The sequence below is a fragment of the Pinus tabuliformis genome, chromosome 7, assembly GCF_031772625.1.
Source record: "Pinus tabuliformis cultivar Carrire ecotype Pingquan chromosome 7, CPIR1, whole genome shotgun sequence".
In the NCBI taxonomy this organism is placed as follows: domain Eukaryota; kingdom Viridiplantae; phylum Streptophyta; class Pinopsida; order Pinales; family Pinaceae; genus Pinus; species Pinus tabuliformis.
The window spans coordinates 1,026,206,556-1,026,224,686 of NC_142293.1; the positions used below are offsets into that span (position 1 = coordinate 1,026,206,556).

General features: G+C 47.1%; 1 non-coding gene and 1 pseudogene across 1 annotated transcript; both read right to left on the reverse strand.

The window, feature by feature from the left end:
• Positions 1-8,332: 8,332 nt before the first annotated feature.
• Positions 8,333-8,486, reverse strand: LOC149251196 (5.8S ribosomal RNA). The gene has a single exon (XR_016267569.1). It is a non-coding gene; the product is annotated as a 5.8S ribosomal RNA (ribosomal RNA).
• A 2,650-nt stretch (positions 8,487-11,136) lies between these two features.
• On the reverse strand, positions 11,137-12,565 carry LOC149251197 (18S ribosomal RNA; annotated as a pseudogene).
• Between the last annotated feature and the right edge of the window lie 5,566 nt (positions 12,566-18,131).

Sequence of the window (18,131 nt, forward strand, 5' to 3'; positions counted from 1 at the left end):
TTAGGTGCTTAATGATTTGAAGGGGGTGAAGATAGGAATTCCATTTGCTGGGAAGGAGATGCTGGATTGGAGCCCTCTGGGTTGTATCTCTTCCTGAACCTTGTTATTCATCAATAAAGATATCTTGGTTTCTCCTATATACTGATGTATTTTTTATGTATGATTGCATTGGTATGTTTAGTTTATTTCTAATCCTGAACTAGTTATGAATATGAATCCATGTCTTGTGTAGTGTTCTCTTCTTGTGATCTTGCAGAAACCTCTTGAAGCTGGGCGAGCGAAAAGGCAAGTAGCTTGGAACTCTCCAAGAGAAGAGAAACCGGATCGAGGGACAAACGGAAGACACCAGTTAGTCCATCCATCTCTCTTCATTCTTAATTCATAAAGGAAGAATACTAGAATAGCTGTCTCTGTTTGTTGCTAAGGCACTGTCACACCTTAGGTGGATAGGATCGTCCTGCATAGGCATTTTTCCCCACAAAAAATTGGCGACTCCACTGGGGACATTTGTTTAGTCATTTTATTTGTGTTTCTATCATTGTTTGCTTCATAGACTTGACAACAACAATCGAATTGCATCTGCTACTCCCAGATGCAAAGTAGACAGTTGCTGCTTTGATCCAATCACTGGACTTGTCTATGATCTAAACAATGGACTCACAAATGATTTGATGATCCTTTGTGATAGATCTTAGTACTCCCTCAAAGAATCCCTTTGATTACACCTTTCTTGTTGCTTTTATTTGGCCTAAAACAGTGAATTAAATAGCAATCTGTGACCCAGAACCAGTGAGAAACGAGAGATTCTCCTTCAACACAGACCCAGTGAAGGGATTCTGCATTTCAACGCAGGTCCCGTGAAGGCTACCTGCGCTGAATGTCAAAACCCCTGTGTTGAGGTTGCGCTGAACCAGTTTGCCCTTGTGCAGCTGAGGTTCTCTGCTCTGTTTTGCCTTGTTTTGATCTCTGATTTTTGCAGCATGTAACCAGCATAGGTACCAATCTAATAACTCCTTTTCTCTGCTTAAATTCTGCCTCCTTTTGTACAAAAATATTGTGAGTGTTTTTATGTGTTTGTGGCATCATTTGCAGTTTTCCTTTGCATGATTGAAATAGTCATCCTGTAGCCCTTGATTCAGATCTCTTGATTGTGATCTTAGAAGAGAGTTCATTGGCTGTTTGCAGTTGATTATACATTTACTTTTGCATTTGGTTTGAGTTTGTCTCTTTTAAGTGTCAAAACAAGTATTCATTTCGAAAATCGTTAAGTGTTGTAATCTCTTCTACCCTCTCTGATTTCAAAAAAGTAAACTTGTTTGTATTTGTCATTTAGAAGCGAATTCAAAGTTGTACAAAAAGCTTTCTTTGTAGGCATCAATACTAAGAAAGCGGAAAACAAACACCTGCATTGTGCATTTGCATCTTGATAGTTTGCATGATTGATTTAGGAAAAGTGCATTAGAGTGTGTTGATTTCTCTTTGAGAAAAGATGGTGTCTTTCTTTTCCGTTAGTAGCTAGGATTTTCAAAGTTGAAAAGATATAAAGCTTGCTTATCATCTTTAGACTGCATTTAGGAATTGTATCATACATCTCGTGGTGAACCTTGAAAGGAAAACTTCTAAAAATATCAACCTAAAATAAATTGAATGAACTTAACAACGCTTTGCAACATAACGCGCAACATAGAGGTCTAGGCTAGAGACGTGTTCTGGCGTCGTAAAGCCTGGTGATTGTCGATCTCGTGGATGGTGGGTGATTCCTCCTGAGGGACGATAGCGCCAGTATGGATTGTGCTCCCACGTACCGTCGCGTATATATTGGGAGACCCCTATAGGCATAAAACCTTTATCCTTAGGAAGCCATGTCAGCCGCCCTACTGATCGCAATGCATTGAACACAGCATTCAGGAAGATCGATTGCCCGTAACCTAAAAGGTATTCTGCGGTTTTGTGAAAAGTTTGGCACACCCTCTGCCTAGAACTCCGGAGTAGTTCCTTTTGTCCTTTTTCAGACTCTATAATGGAAAAAGTCCATCCGAGCATTTGTCACTTCGAGCTCGTTAAAACATCGAAGGAGACTAGAGTCATCTTTAGCTTTTTCTCGACTCTTTAAAATTGAAAAAGCAAGTTGTGTCTAAAGCGTCGTTAAAATTTATTTTAAACGGAACAATCACCCTTTATTCCTGCGTTGATCTTTAGGTTGAAAAAATGGAGCACACCAACAAAGGAATTCCCCTTGGTGGAAATCCTAGTCCCTTCTCCTCTTGGGGAGATGTTGGTGCACCCCATATGGCCACATTGTCGCTTCCAGGACTGACAATTGGCCTGCCAGTCTGACTCTTTTCAACCAATGTCGTTCAAACCACAACTATTCCTGAACAGTCGAGTCAACAGTTAGACCAAACCAGAGTTTCCCACCAGCCTTCTACTTCATCTAATTCTTCCTCTCCTCCTTCCTCTTTGCTTGACGGAACTGGTAAAACAAAAAACCAAGTTCCTAAGGAGAAGAAGGAAAAGAAGAAGAAAGAGAAGAAGAAGAAGGAGCCAAAAGCGACTGGGGGCAACCAAGTGTCGTCTGACAAAAATCCACACACAGCACTGACTAGGCCTAAATCGCCATGTGTCATATGCAAGGGAGACCGCTTCCACAGAGATTGTCCCTGCATCCCTCGGATACTAAGGGACTGGTCTCCCCGTTTGCACAATTCGGTAGCGTCGACCTCTGATAGCCATGTTGAGAGCTCACCGTCGACTAGTGAAAGTGAAGTCCCAGGACAGAGAGGGAAAGCTAGATTTCCCTGCAAACTGTGTGAAGGCGACCATGCAATCCAGCGTTGTCCCTTCTTAGATGAGGCTAAAAGAGTTCTGGAAGATCGCCCGATTTTACGAGCGCAACTTCCTCCTGGATATCAAAAACTCCTGCCAAGTCCTTCACTAGTTGAGAACCCGGCTGGACCACCCAGGTGGTCAGCCGAAGCACCTATCATTGAAGATGAACCATCTGGATCCATGCCTGATGAAAGTCTAAAGGTTGATACGGCAGTTGACCTGGTTTTGCCTTCAGAGGCTCTATCTTCGAATCATACCATCACAGAGGAGAATAAAGACGGCACCGTCCAAATTCTCTTCATCAACACAGACTCTGACGAACAAGGGGGCAATTTTCCCATTCCTTTATCACAGGAAGGAACTTCGTCAGAGTCATACCCGGCCGTCTACAAGGTCCCACCACCAAGCAACCTAGTTGTCTCATTCGACTGGAACCAACTAGGCAGACCCCGGTTGCCAGCAAGCATACCATTCAGAATTATCCTTCAAATATACAGAATGGTAATGGCTGGCACTATCATTGATGAGGGGGCATCTATGAGTATCCTTTCCTCTATTGCTTGGAAAGCGCTTGGTTCACCAGCGCTTTTGCCTGAAATGAGAAATCTATCGGGCTTTGATAAAGGAACCAGTCGACCTTTAGGGATCCTCCCCAATGTGCCTATCACATTGAAATGGAAGACCATTCAAATGAACATGATGGTCGTTCAAGGACCCTTGGATTATAACCTACTCCTTGGACGAGACTATATATATTGCATGGGGGCCCTCGTCTCCTCACTCTTTAGAGTAATGTGTTCTCCGCATGAAGGAATAATGGTCAAGCTCGTGGACCAACTTTTGTTTCCCGGATCACGCATCGTAAATAGTCATGTACCATCCCTAAATGGTCTATTCACGCAAGAAGTGTCTCAACCCACGGTCCGTCCTCCTGATGAGCACGAGTAATCCGAGAGGATATGAATGGAACCCAGGGGGCATGCGTCCTGGTCTGCATCAGCAGGAAAACTTTGGGTATAGAGTATGTTTCCGCGGGAGAATATGACTAGTCCGTACCCCGTCCGTCTAGGAAGAGGGGTTGTTCTAGAATAAGATTCTTTTGTCAAAGTTATGTGAGTTGGTGGGCATCGTCGCTCACCTTTGTCTATTTCGGTAGACATTGCCAAGGAAGTGTTTTGTTTGAAAGATTAACGAGACAATCTTTGGGTAACCTGAAAGAGGTAAGCCTCTCTCGTTAAAACAAATGTTTTGGCGGAAGTGAAGTAGAGGTAACCTTGAAACTATGTTTTATACTTGGGGGCATGCAAACCTTTTGGAGTGCAAGCAAGGGGCGACTATTTATTTTTTTAAATTTTTAGGTCCTCCCTTTAAACCTGTAGGTCTAACCCTTTAAACTCGTAGGATTAGTCGTTTCCGAACTTGCATAACGAAAGGATCCGGAGCAAAGCTTAGTGAGATGAAGCTCCATAAGAAATAGAATCTTGATGAGACACTCTTATCATATGACTGGGTATTCGAGCAGTTTTAGCACACAGTTCATGCTCGTTAAAAGATAAACGCAAGATCCGAGCAGTTTTAGCACATAGTTCATGCTCGTTAAAAAATAAACATAAGATCGAGCAAATGTTTCCACCCACTTTTAAGCTCGTTAAAAAATGAACTATCCCGGTAAATAACCACTGTGAATGGAATATCATCAGCCATTAAAGCCTTGGTCGTGTTTGCCCGTCACCTCCACTTTTCATTTGGCCGATCGTTCACCTCCATATAATTGTTTACCCATTTTGAGGAACAGCTGCGAAGAGTGATTTCACCTAGCCATCCTTGTGACACTGCCGTGATTGGAAAATTCCAACCTGTACGTGGAATCAGCTGCTAACCCTGTTTATCACTCGTTCCTCAGAAGACGAGTCTTCTTTAAGCTCTTTTCAACTGACTCGTAAAATATGAAAAGATTGTCGAGTCCTTGGCCTTCCAGCTCGTTAAAGGGACAGGAAGAGCTATCCCTCCTCTAGATTTTAATCTTTTTGGACCTGAGGGATTATTGCACAAAAAGATCGAGCGCTTGTTTTATTCGGCTCGTTAAAACTATTGAAAACTCATCCCTTCTGTATTGTTTTATACTTTTTCGGACTTAAGGGATTAGATGACGAAAAAGGAATTTTGGAGTTAACTTTATGTACCTTTTCAGACTCTCTAAAAATGAAAAGGACCGAGTTATCCTTGTCATTAGACTTGTTAAAATCATTAAATAACGACAAACTTGTCTTTAGACGAGAACGAGTTTCACTATGACTAGGCGCGTTAAAATATAGCGATGGGATTGCCCAAAGGGCAGGTTATAGAACAAGCATATGTTATCCTCCTCAAGCTTGACAAAAATAAAGAGGTACTGGTCAGCAATGACTGGGGAAAAATTGGGAGAAACTCAAGAAAACTTTGATGGTAGCAAGTCGCTCTTGAACATGACACTTTTCCTCCATACCACAATCGGGTTGGGTTGTTTCATTCACCGGTCACATCCATGGTCTCGCCATACCATCCATATTTGGGGTAATGCTACCAATCCATCGCATCAGTGTCGCCATATTTTCAAGAGAAGTCATTCAGAAAAGTCAATCGTGTCCCATCCACTACCATACATTATCCTTCATCCTTTCATGACCGCCACCCTGAATCATATGTCACAGATCGTTTTCACCTCCATTAAAATCATTAGCTCCGTTCCGTGTCACTGATGTGGGATTCATTAAGGCCCTCCTTTGACAGATCGCTTCTTGTCGACATCAGCTCATTATCCGAGAAGTTGATCTACGAACAACCCCTTCAGTACTTTGAAGCTTGCATGCCTCAATGGCAAGTTTCTCACTTCCGGTGACACGTATACATCAATGACCTTCGACCAAAATATTTTGCGTGGTGTTCGACACCAAGTCCTTTATTCACACCACGTGAATTGTACTGCAGTAACTTGAGGGTCATTATCATTATCGGTGATTCCTCTCACGCTTGTTAACAGTTTACATCATTTACCGATAATCAAGCGATGTCTTTCCATGTTCGACTTCAGAACATTTCTCACATGGATCGACCTGTACTTAGAGTGAAGATCGAACGAGTTTGAAGACCCCGGATCTAGTTTCATCCATCCGGGCTGCGATATATATTCAGGAAAGATAAAGACATTGACATGTACATGATTACAGCAGATAATCATCCTACTCAAAGGATGATAATTTCATCAAAATTATCAGTCTACCATCAGACGATTGTCTGTTCTATGTACAGAAAAATGAATTTATAAAGCTGAGCATGGTAATGCCTGCCTCAGCTAGATCATGAAAGCAGTATGAAAAATAATGTATTGTATTGTATCTTATTACAGGTCTCCTCCTAGCATTGGATGAACTTCGGATCCCCCTGATAAAGCATTTCACCCGATAAATGGCCTCATACTTTAGGGGGAAAATGTTATAGACATTTTTGTGCCTTACAGCATTAAGCATGAAAATTCCATAATCTAAGGGATCCAAAGTCCCTAAACATGTTGTTCCTACCCCTAGAGGAACAAGGCTAACAAACCACAACAATTCACAAAAGTTCTCCACCAGAAACTGCTCAAAAGAAAGTCAATTCAGGATCATTTCAGTGGCTCCACTAGCTGTTTGCACTGAATGTCAAAGCCAACACTGGCTACCTGCATTGAATGTCAAAGGGAACACTGGCTACCTGCACTGAACGAGAGTTGACATGTGGCAAGTTCATTTCTCAAGGTGTCAAAACCCAGGAAGGTTCCAAAATGACACTTGCCTCAGGGAATTCGACTGGTGATGAGTAAGAGGTTCCAAATCTCCAAGTGGAAGCAAGAACCTCCAAGTGGAATCAAGAACTGACAGAGGGAGAGGACACTAGTCAGATCTCAAGCTGACTCATCCTCTCTCCAAACATCTATATATGGATCTGTCCTCCATGAGATCTAGAGGCTGGAATTTTGTTATTGCAAAGAATTGCTGTTGGTTTGAGATTGGAATCATTGGGTGCTTAATGCTTTTAAGGGGGTGAAGATAGGAATTCCATTTGCTGGGAAGGAGATGCTGGATTGGAGCCCTCTGGGTTGTATCTCTTCCTGAACCTTGTTATTCATCAATACAGCTATCTTGGTTTCTCCTATTTACTGATGTATTTTTGATGTATGATTGCATTGGTATGTTTAGTTTATTTCTAATCCTGAACTAGTTATGAATATGAATCCATGCCTTGTGTAGTGTTCTCTTCTTGTGATCTTGCAGAAACCTCTTGAAGCTAGGCGAGCGAGAAGGCAAGTAGCTGGGAACTCTCCAAGAGAAGAGAAACCGGATCGAGGGACAAATGGAAGACACTGGTTAGTCCATCCATCTCTCTTCATTCTTAATTCATAAAGGAAGAATACTAGAATAGCTGTCTCTGTTTGTTTCTAAGGCACTGTCACACCTTAGGTGGATAGGATCGTCCTGCATAGGCATTTTTTCCCACAACAGATCTCGCCCGTCAGCTTCCTTGCATCTCGCAGGTTTTCAAACCCGCAGACTCGCACACATGTTAGACTCCTTGGTCCGTGTTTCAAGACGGGTCGAATGGAAAGCCTGCCAACCAACACCACGAGCGCACAGGTGCACACGGCCCACCACAAGGGCGCACGCTTCGTTCCTCGACCACCGCAGCGGAAAATCGACAGGCAGTAATCCACCCGCGCTTGTGACGATGCATTAGCTCGTGTTGGTTTGCACCTCAAGTTGAGCGGCAGACCAACCTGATCCGTTCCGCATCCGACCGAGACGCATCGACAGCCTCCATATGCTTCCCTCCTGGCAATTTCAAGCACTCTTTAACTCTCTTTCCAAAATCCTTTTCATCTTTCCCTCACGGTAATTTTTCGCTATCGGTCTCTCACCTGTATTTAGCCTTGGACAGAATTTACCACCCAATTAGTGCTGCATTCCCAAACAACCCGACTCACCAACAACGCCTCGTGATGCGGCAGGGTCCTGGGCCGATGGGGCTGTCACCCTCTTAGGCGCCCCCTTCCAAGGGACTTGGCCTAGGTCCACCGCTGAGGACGCTTCTACAGACTACAATTCAGGTAGCGCCCCTGCCCGATTTTCATGTTGGGCTCTTCCCAGTTCGCTCGCCACTACTAGGGGAATCCTTGTAAGTTTCTTTTCCTCCGCTTAATTATATGCTTAAACTCAGCGGGTGTTCTCGCCTGAGCTGGGGTCGCAAATTTGTAGCTAAATCTACCCTACCCAACGGGAGGACAAGAGAGAGCAAAGCAAGTTCGAGCGATGCCACACAAAGCCTGCATCGACTAACACCGACTGCCCATCCAAGGGGAGAATATCACCGCTCACCGACGCACGCCATGAAACATCGCTTGAGGTATTTCAGCCGACCACACCGCACGGGGCACGAACGACCAGCTCCGCTGCTCCCTAGCATATTGCAGGGAGCGCGTTTGAATGGGATGCGATGCCGAGACAGACGTGCCGTCGACCGAGGCCTCGGGCACAAATTGCGTTCAAAAACTCGATGATTCACGGGATTCCGCAATTCACACTAAGTATCACATTTCGCTACGTTCATCATCGTAACAAGAGCCAAGATATTTGTTGCCGAGAGTCGTTTCCACGTGTATTACCGAAAAATCGGCCACAAAACTGAATAGGGGCACCCCCCACAACAAATGTAAGGCCAAGGGGAAAAAGGAGGAAAAATGCAGGAGAGAAAGAGAAACAAAGGTGTCTAACCCCCTCATAGGGGGAGGCTCGAATAGAGGACAATCTCCCCCAGCCCCACGCCCTCGCAAAAAGGGGGGAAATGCGTGGAATAGCGATTGAGAAGGACTAGGGTGGCCACCCGGGAAGCTCGCACTGCTTTTAGCCCTTCCCCGACACCAGCCCACAACGATTCCCCCTTTTCTCTATAGAGTTAGGGACCGAAAGGAAGAAAAGGGTAGAAAACAAAGCACAAACAAGGCACAAGCCTCTGAAAGCCCCGTGCCTTCGGCAAAAAGGGGGAACTGAAGGGGACGACAATCAAGAAGGACTAGGGTGGCCACCCCGGGAGCTCACACTGCGTTTCGTCCTTCCGGAACACCAATCCACAACAATCCCACCTTTTCTCCGTAATGCTAGGGGCCACGAGGAAGAAGGGAAGAAAACAACAAGAGTGAAAGGAATATATCAACCGTGGCTATCGGCTCACAAGGGGAGGCTTCAAACAGAGAACAAGCGCCCCCAACCCCATGCCTTCGCAAAAAGGGGGGAACTGCAGGGGAGAGCGATCGAGAAGGACTAGGGTGGCCACCCTGGGAACTCGCACTACTTTTCGTCCTTCCCGAACACCAATCCACAACAATCCCACCTTTTCTCCGTAAAGCTAGGGGCCAAAAGGAAGAAGGGAAGAAAACAACATGAAAGAAAGAGAGATATCAAACGCGTCCACCGGCTCACAGGGGGAGGCTCAAATAGAGAACAATCTTCCCCACCTCCGTGCCTTCGCAAAAAGGGGGGGAACTGTAGGGGATGGTGATCGAGAAGGACTAGGGTGGCCACCCTCAGAACTTGCACTGCTTTTCATCCTTCTCGAACACTAATCCACAACAATCCCACCTTTTCTCTGTAAAGCCAAGGGGCCAAAAGCAAGAAGGGAAGAAAACAACAGGAAAGCAAGAGATATCAAATGTGGCTACCGGCTAACAAGGGGAGGCTCAAACAGAGAACAAGCTTCCCAAACCCCGCGCCCTCGGAAAAAGGGGGGAACTGTAGGGGACAACGATCGAGAAGGACTAGGGTGGCCACCCTAGGAACTCGCACTGCTTTTCATCCCTCCCGAACACCAATCCACAGCAATCCCACCTCTCCTCCGTAAAGCTAGGGGAAAAGGGAAGAAGGGAAGAAAACAACACCAAAGAAACGAAGATCCCAAGAAAAGAGAGAAGCTCAACAGCACACCGAGTAGATGTCTGCTAACCAAAAGGAAATCAAACAAGGCACCCAATCAAAAAAGCGTCCCACCTCTTCACACCCTCCCACACGCATTCAGCACAACACCCTTTCCAGTTTTACAACATATAACAAACAACCAAGAAAATAAATCACAACCTAAAACTGACCAATAGAAAAGACAAGGGCCACGATGAGACCAGTGTCTGGAGCACGTCACTAAGAGGCACAGCGCCCCCCAACCCAGCTGCACAAGGCTTCAAACGACAAATAGACCGCCGCTAATAACACAAAACCACCCCGCTCTTGCACCCCTCCATGGACAAAACACCCAACAACCTTTCCAGCGAGAGAGTCAACAGGGGTCAAATAATCAAACTCGAAAGAGGAGTTGTCATGGGTCGACGCTCAACGCTGGAGAAAGCCGCAGACCACAAATACATCGATGGTGCAAGGCCACTAGACAGAGGGACCTTCGCAAAGCGCACACCATGAAACAAAGAAATGACGCAAGTCCCACAAAAAACCCACAATCCAAAGGGAGGAACAAAGACATGACCCGCTACTTCTTTTTCCCTCAGAAGGGGAGTGGGTCACGAGAGGACGAGGAATTCCCTCGACGGCAAAGGCACGAGATAGGAAAATTTCAATCTCGATGGAGCTCAGACCGAGGGATGGGTTTTTCATTACCTCGACACCCAAACCTTCCGCGAGGGCATGTCAAGGAACGGTCAGGAGGGACTAGGGTGGCCAGCCCAACGGGTTGAACCGCTCTTCATCCATCCCATACTTGACCGCACCCCGACAATCTCACCTCACGGAAGGTTTGAGCTACCAGGCGCACGCGCAACCACTCCCTCGACCCAACCACCAGCAAAAAAGCTCATCCAAGCAACACATCAACCGTTGCCGCCTTTTCGAGAGAACCAACTATGGAAGCCCGAACCCTTGGCCCATGCCTTCCAACGAACAAAAGACTGAGCATCGTCGCTACGAATGAGTCCAAATTTATCCATCGTATTTACCAAGCACCTCAACTCTGTAGCAACCATGCCTGGCGAAACAGATTTCCCAAAGGGCTCCTAAGAAACAAGCTTCCGGACCCCCTGCAGAAACACATTGTGGGGAAGAAAAAAAAAGGATGGGTGGGACAAGCACAAGCATGGCTTTCAAGCACACACAAGAAAACAAGTGTAGTTACCTCGAGACAAGCAACCAATAATGTTCCTGCCAAACACTAAACCTGCTCCCCTAGAGACGCACCACAAAGTCCGACATTGCAATCGAAACCCAACCAACCCAAACTAAAAAAGAAAACCCCTGCTATCAATGATCCTACCGCAGGTTCACCTACGGTAACCTTGTTATGACTTCTCCTTCCTCTAAATGATAAGGTTCAATGAAATTCTCACGACGTCGATGGCAGCGAATCACCATCATCGACGCAATACTTCACCGGATCATTCAATCGGTAGGAGTGACGGGCAGTGTGTACAAAGGGCAGGGACGTAGTCAACACGAGTTGATGACACGCGCTTACTAGGAATTCCTCATTGAAGACCAATAATTGCAATGGTCTATCCCCATCACGATGCAATTTGAGAAGATTTCCCTATCCTCTCGAACGAGGAATAAAAACTCGTTGGCTGCATCAGTGTAGCGTGCGTGCGGCCCAGAACATCTAAGGGCATCACAGACCTGTTATTGCCTCAAACTTCCATGGCCTAAACGGCCATAGTCCCTCTAAGAAGCTGGTCGCGAAGGGGAACCTTCGCGTAGCTAGTTAGCAGGCTGAGGTCGCGTTCGTTATCGGAATTAACCAGACAAATCGCTCCACCAACTAAGAATGGCCATGCACCACCACCCATAGAATCAAGAAAGAGCTCTCAATCTGTCAATCCTTACTATGTCTGAACCTGGTAAGTTTCCCCGTGTTGAGTCAAATTAAGCCGCAGGCTCCACTCCTGGTGGTGCCCTTCCATCAATTCCTTTAAGTTTTAGCCTTGTGACCATACTCCCCCTGGAACCCAAACACTCTGATTTCTTAGAAGGTGCTGGCGGATTCCTTAGAGCAACATCCGCCGATCCCTGGTCGGCATCGTTTATGGTTGAGACTGGGAAGGTATCTGATCGTCTTCGAGCCCCCAACTTTCGTTCTTGATTAATGAAAACATCCTTGGCAAATGCTTTCGCAGTGGTCCGTCTTTAATAAAACCAAGAATTTCACCTCTAACAATGAAATACAAATGCCCCCGACTGTCCCTATTAATCATTACTCTAGTCCCGAAGGCCAACACAATAGGACCAGACTCCTATCACATTATTCCATGCTAATGTATTCAGAGCATAAGCTTGCTTTGAGCACTCTCCGGAATCGAACCCTAATTCTTCGTCACCCGTCACCACCATGGTAGGCCTCTATCCTACCATCGAAAGTTGATAGGGAAGAAATTTGAATGAAGCATCGCTAGCACAAGGGCTGTGCGATCCGTCGAGTTATCATGATTCACCGGAGAAGCGGGCAAGCCCGCGCCGGCCTTTTATCTAAAAATGCATCCATTCCAAAGAGTCGGGACTTGGTGCACGTATTAGCTATACAATTACTACGGTTATCCAAGTAGTATGGTACCATCAAAAAAACTATAACTGATTTAATGAGCCATCCGCAATTTCATAGTTTGAATTAGTTCATACTTAGACATGCATGGCTTAATCTTTGAGACAAGCATATGACTAATGGAAGGATCAACCAGGTAGCACCCTCCTACTTCAAAGGGCATTCTGGGTGCTCTCTTACCGAGAGCCAACCTGAACACCCATCAAGTCAAAGAGACGTCAAAATATCATGTAAAACATTTATGCCTTACACCTCTTGCATCCCAAGAAGGAAGCACACGCAACATGCCAAGGACATGGCGAACAAATGGGCAGACTTGCCGAGCCACAACGCACCAAGGCCACTTCGGAGTTTGCAGCCACGACCCAACCAACAAGAAAACGAGCGATCACTCACCAACTCCCTTAGAAATGCATCCAAAGGCCTCCACGCCTCGCACCAAGGGCACCTAGGAGTCCACCCGGACAGCAGCAACGATGGACCTCGATCACCCAATCGCCTGCGGCAGCCGCGATGCAAAGGAAACAAATGCAGAATGACCAACCACGCAACCTCTATATTACAAATGAGCCACAACCCTCCCCGCCCCCGCATCGAGGCCACCTAGGAATCCACCCGGACAGCAGCAACGATGGACCTCGATCTCCCAACCGCCTACGGCAGCCTCGATGCGAAGGAAAAGGAAGGAAATAAAAGGAGGACGACCGACCACACAAATCCTATCATAGAGAGACCATACAAACCTTCCCGCCCCGCACCGATGCCACCTAGGAGTCCACTCGGACAGCAGCAACATTGGACCTCGATCAGATGATCGCCTATGGTAGCATCGACACAAAGGCAAGGGAAGGAAATCATACAAGAAAAACCGAGCCCGCAACCTCCCTTAGAAATGCCCCCCAACCCACCCCTCCCCTCCCCGCACAGGATCCACCTAGGAGTCCACCTGGACAACAGCAACGATGGACCTCAATCGCATGATCGCCTGTGGCAGCCTCAATGTAGAGAGGAAATGGAAGGAAATAAAACAAGACCAACCGAGCCCACAACCTCTCTCCGAAATGCCCCCCGACCCACCACGCCACGCACCAAGGCCACCTAGGAGTCCACCCGCGACAGCAACAACGGTGGACCTCGATCACTTGACCGCCTGCGGCAACCACGATGCGAAGGCAAAGGAAGGAAGTAAATGCATATCAAGAGGGTCGCTACACAATACAGGAACACATATCTGAACAGGAGGAGGAGGGATCGGGTAGCTCCGCACCCCAGGCACCCTACGTACAGGCAACCCAGGGGATTTCCCACATCTTTACCAACCGGACGATGAATAATTTTCCCCTACGACCACCTCCACGCAAAGGAGGGAGGTCGAAGCATTCCACCTCGAAATTCTTCTTCCAGATAGCCCCACCATCGATGACTATAGTAGCAAGCCTCCTCCCCATTGGACCACGAGCGCATACACAATTGAAACAACAAGTGCCCCCCAACCCTTCCCGCAAAGAGGCCACCTAGGAGTCCACCCGGACCGCAGCAACAGTGGACCTCGATCAGATGGTCACCTGCGGCAGCCTCGACACAGAGGCAAGGGAAGGAAATCATACAAGACAAACCAAGCCCGCAACCTCCCTTAGAAACGCCCCCCAACCCACCCCTCCTGATCCAGGTGGATGTTGGTGGCCACCCACCAACCCATTTGGACCCCCACAACTGTCTCTTTCAGTCTTTTCAGTTTCCTAAATTGTAGCACAGTTTACTATTTTTAGCAGTTTTTCGGGTCCTGAACTTCCGGAGTCGTTTTGAGGCCCTAAACGATGTTTTTTGGGAAATCTGGGGGCAACATGGGTCCATGGACCGATGTTGCCCTTCCCAAAGTGGTAGTCCTCGGATAGATCTTTCTAACGAGCTATCGTACGCATCAAACGGAGATCGTACCCCAGGAAATTGATGTACCAATTTACCCAAATGGGGCCCACAATTTGGCGTTTCATCTTCTAGGGTTAGGTTTCGGGATGTGAAGGGTTTTCCATTGTTTCTCAACAATAAATAGGCCTTCGAGCCTCATTGTAAGACAGTTCGGAACAGTTCAGAGGCATGTAGCCGCACATCTCTTCTCAGAGATAAGCTACCATCGCCCTAGCTGGTTTATTTCCATTTCTGGTTGTAATCATATTTTAGTATTTTCCATTAATGAAATGAAGCATTATTTCCGCTGCATCTCTGTGTTTATGGTTATTGCATCTCTGTATTTATGGTTATCTCTGTAATCTATTGCGTTCCTGTCTAAATCCGGATCAGTGGTATCAGAGCGGTCTGCTTTTTCTCTGTTTTTCTTTGCATGTCCCCAATGAGGTCAGGGTATAAGGAGTTAGGGCTTGAACTGGTCGAACCTTTGCAAGACCAGCCTCGAAAATCCCGACGGCCTCCCATGGCGGACGAGAAGAAAGACGAGGGGGCAGGAGATCCTATCAAAATCTTGCTCGAAGAAGTGCTCGAGCGGCAAAGGAACGCGATGATGGATAGCTTTGCGCAGATCCTTCAGCGGCTACCCAGAGGCGACGCATCGGCTTCCAACAGCTACTCTGGAAACGCCACACCGTTCAAGGTACAAGTAAATTTTGAAATCCCCATCTTCGAGGGTCAAATAGACGCAGATGCCGTAGATAAATGGTTAAATCTGCTAGATGGGTATTTTTCTGTTCATGAATTTTCAAGTCGGGAAAAGATTGTTTTCGCTCTTCTCAAAGCAGCCCCCCATGTCAAGGACTGGTGGGAAACCTACTGCGAGCAGAAGGATGAAAGTACAGGCTCACTATTTTCAGCCGCACCCACTTGGAATGACTTTCGGGATGCGATCAAGGAGCAGTACTACCCTGTCGGAAGCTATGAGGACAAATACATCAAATGGACCACACTGCGGCAGGGACGAGACCAAGATGTGCCGGAGTTCACAAACATTTTTCATACTCTTCGCACACAGTTGGGTATCAAAGATTCTGAGCTACATCTGGTACTCAAATACCATGGCTGCCTGCACAAATACATCCAGGAAGAGATGGTGTTCTTGAACATCTCGTCACTTGGCACAGCATACCGATACACTGTCAAAATCGAGCAAAAGTTCAAACAGAAGAAGCGAGACTTTGGATCTGCAAATCCAAAGCCCAAAGGACAAAGCCAAGGCGGGGTGACCCAAGACAACCCGTCGAAGCTGCAAGAAAAGAACAACACCATGAAGCCGAAGAAGGACACAGGGAAGTGGTGTGAGTTCCACAAGAGTCCCACTCATAACACAAGTGAGTGTCGGACCAAGCAGTCGCTGGTGGCCGAGTTGAAGGCTTCCGAATCAGATGCATGTTCCGACCCTGAGCCAGAACCCGACAAGGGGAATGGAAAAGGGAAGCAGATCATTGATGCGGATCCTAGCGCCACTGTTGCCACCGCCAAGATCCAGAAAGATGAGCCCGAAAATCCAGAGGAAGGGGAGTGTCTTTTCCACTCACAGATGTGGGTGAAGGGTTCGCCGCTACAATTCATTGTCGACAGTGGCAGCCAAAAGAACCTCATTTCAGCAGAGGTTGTGAAGCGGTTGGGCCTACCGACTACACCACACCCGCAGCCGTACAGTATCGGGTGGCTTCATGAAGGACAAGATCTTAAAGTTCGCCAGCAGTGCCGCCTTCCCTACAACATCAAGCCCTTCACAGACGAGGTATTGTGTGATGTTACACCTCTGGATGTTTGTGATGTATTATTAGGCCAGCCATACTTGTGGAGGAGACATGATGTGTATGAGTCAAGGCCTCGTGCTATCATTATTTCTTTGAGTGATTCATTATACAGGATACCAGAGGTAGCCCCACCTACTGCCACATCTCTGATCACTACCAAGAAAGGCAGCAAGCTCATATCACAGACCAGGAAATTCATATGTATGGTTCACTCCCAAAATAAGGGGAAGATCGTTGCTACATCCATGACCCCTGCAAAGGGTTCCTCCACGCAGCATCAGCAGCAAAGGGATACGGTCATGGCAGAACACAGGAACAACTTCTCCTCACCCACAGGGGTACCACACAAGTTTCAGGGGGGCAACAAAGTCTGGTTGCATCGACAGAAAGAACGCCTTACCAGAACCCATCAGAAGCTCAGATCACTCCGACATGGTCCTTACAGCGGTACCAAGGCTATGGGGAACAATGCTTTGGAGCACATCATTCCTCCATTCCTTCGCCTGCACCAAATGTTCAATGTGGACCATCGGCGACCGTGCTTCCGACCATCACTGGACACATCAGAGATTGCAGGACAAGTTCAGCAGATGGAGGAACTCAACGCAATGGGGACCATTGCTTCCTAAGGGGGGAGGAATGATCCAGGTGGATGTTGGTGGCCACCCACCAACCCATTTGGACCCCCACAATTGTCTCTTTCAGTCTTTTTAGTTTCCTAAATTGTAGCACAGTTTACTATTTTTAGCAGTTTTTCGGGTCCTGAACTTCCGGAGCCGTTTTGAGGCCCTAAACGACGTTTTTTGGGAAATATGGGGGCAACATGGGTCCATGGACTGATGTTGCCCTTCCCAAAGTGGTAGTCCTCGGATAGATCTTTCTAACGAGCTATCGTACGCGTCAAACGGAGATCGTATGCCAAAGTTACGACCCCGGGAAATTGATGTACCAATTTACCCAAACGGGGCCCACAATTTGGCGTTTCATCTTCTAGGGTTAGGTTTCGGGATGTGAAGGGTTTTCCATTGTTTCTCAACAATAAATAGGCCTTCGAGCCTCATTGTAAGACAGTTCGGAACAGTTCAGAGACATGTAGCTGCACATATCTTCTCAGAGATAAGCTACCATCGCCCTAGCTGGTTTATTTCCATTTCTGGTTGTAATCATATTTCAGTATTTTCCATTAATGAAATGAAGCATTATTTCCGCTGCATCTCTGTGTTTATGGTTATTGCATCTCTGTATTTATGGTTATCTCTGTAATCTATTGCGTTCCTGTCTAAATCCAGATCACCTCCCCTCCCCGCATAGGGGCCACCTAGGAGCCCACCCGGACAGCAGCAACGATGGACCTCGATCGCATGATCGCCTGCGGCAGCCTCAATGCAGAGAGGAAATGGAAGGAAATAAAACAAGACCAACTGAGCCCACAACCTCTCTCCGAAATTACCCCCGACCCTCCATGCCACGCACCGAGGCCACCTAGGAGTCCACCCACGACAGCAACAACAGTGGACCTCGATCACTTGACCACCTGCGGCAACCACGATGCGAAGGCAAAGGAAGGAAGTAAATGCAAATCAAGAGGGTCTCTACACAATACAGGAACACATATCCGAACAGCAGGAGGAGGGATCAGGCAGCTCTGCACCCCACGCACCCTACGCACATGCAACCTAGGGTATTTCCCAGAGCTTTACCGACAGGGCGATGAATAATTTTCCCCTATGGCCACCTCCATGCAAAGGAGGGAGGTCGAAATCCTTCTTCCAGATAGCCCCCACCATCGATGACTATAGTAGCAAGCCTCCTCCCCATTGGACCACGAGTGCATACACAATTGAAACAACAAGTGCCCCCCAACCCTCCCCGCAAAGAGGCCACCTAGGAGTCCAACCGGACAGCAGCAACGATGGACCTCGATCGCATGATCGCCTGCGGCAGCCTCAATGCAAAGGAAACGGAAGGAAA